General features: G+C 56.5%; 1 protein-coding gene across 1 annotated transcript in view; it reads left to right on the forward strand.

Annotated features, from left to right (window-relative positions):
• Positions 1–1,223, forward strand: part of tjap1 (tight junction associated protein 1 (peripheral)) — a 19,981-nt gene that overhangs the window by 3,341 nt on the left and 15,417 nt on the right. The window contains exon 2 of the mRNA XM_015401425.1: positions 732–805. The gene's annotated coding sequence lies outside the window, so the exon portion shown is untranslated. The remainder of the gene's footprint in view (positions 1–731; positions 806–1,223) is intronic.

The following is a 1,223-nucleotide window of genomic DNA, read 5'->3' on the forward strand; positions in this document are numbered from 1 at the left end:
GTGGTTCTGGCCCATTAGGGGGAACCCAGGGTTCTGGTTCTGGTCCTGGTTCCTGGTCTGGTTCTGATGGGGGGTTCAGCTCAGAGCAGGTGGCTGGAAGAAGAGGAGGGGGAGAGTTGACCCCCCCCACCTGCTCAGGTGTATCTGGGTCATATAAACTGCTTCTGGTGTCGGGTTCAGGTCGGTTACATGATCCGTCTGCAGCCTGCCTTCCTGCTGGGCCCCTCAGTGCCAGCGGGGCCCCAGACATGCAGGAAGAAAAGGCCCATTGTCCTCTGAGACATTCCTGAGCTAAAGGGACAGCAGGGACCGGGGGCCCTCTGAGCCGGGGGACCAGGGGCCCTCTGAGCCGGGGGACCAGGGGCCCTCTGAGCCGGGGGACCAGGGGGCCTTGGGGCCCTCTGAGCTGCTGGGACCAGGGGGACAGGGCCCTCAGAGCTGCGGGGACCGGGGTGACCAGGAGCCCTCTGAGCCGCAGAGACCAGGGTGACCAGGAGCCCTCTGAGCCGCAGAGACCGGGGTGACCCGGAGCCCTGTGAGCCGCAGGGACCAGGGTGACCAGGAGCCCTCTGAGCCGCAGAGACCAGGGTGAAATGGGGGCCCTCTGAGTAGCAGGGACCAGGGTAACCGGGGGCCCTCTGAGCTAACATGATCTGATCTTTGAGGAGAACCGGAAGATCCAGTATGGATCAGCGGTTCTATAGATCCTGATTCCATCCGTTTCCTTCCAGGTTAACAGAGGAGCAGAACTTCAGCACCATCAGGAGGAGGGGGAGGAGCAGGAGCAAAGGATGAGGAGCACCAGGTGAGGAGAAGTTGTCTCTGCTGTCTGTTGAGGTTCAGAGCTGCAGGTCAGCCTGAATGGAACAAAGATCATGAAGCTCCGCCCCTTTGACCTCCTGGCTGTGAGATCAGGCTTTTTTAAATGCAGATTTCAGCAGCCAGTTTAAAATGGAATTCCTCCTTTTTAATTTTGAAAAGGCAAAATGATTATTTCAATAATCGTTGGTAGAGATCTCGTTAATAACGGATTATATTGGATTATAAAATAAAAATGGCTCCTTGGATTGAAAAGGTTCCAGAGCCCAGTCTGGTGGAGTCAGAATTTCCCACAATGCACCTTGATGGGGGGATGTTAGAAGGGTGTTAGCAGGGTGTTAGCGAGCTGTTAGCGAGGTGTTGGGGGATGTTAGAAGGGTGTTAGCAGGGTGTTAGCGAGGTGT

Source organism: Cyprinodon variegatus, unplaced genomic scaffold (assembly GCF_000732505.1).
Source record: "Cyprinodon variegatus isolate N-32 unplaced genomic scaffold, C_variegatus-1.0 Scaffold1218, whole genome shotgun sequence".
Taxonomy (NCBI): Eukaryota; Metazoa; Chordata; class Actinopteri; order Cyprinodontiformes; family Cyprinodontidae; genus Cyprinodon; species Cyprinodon variegatus.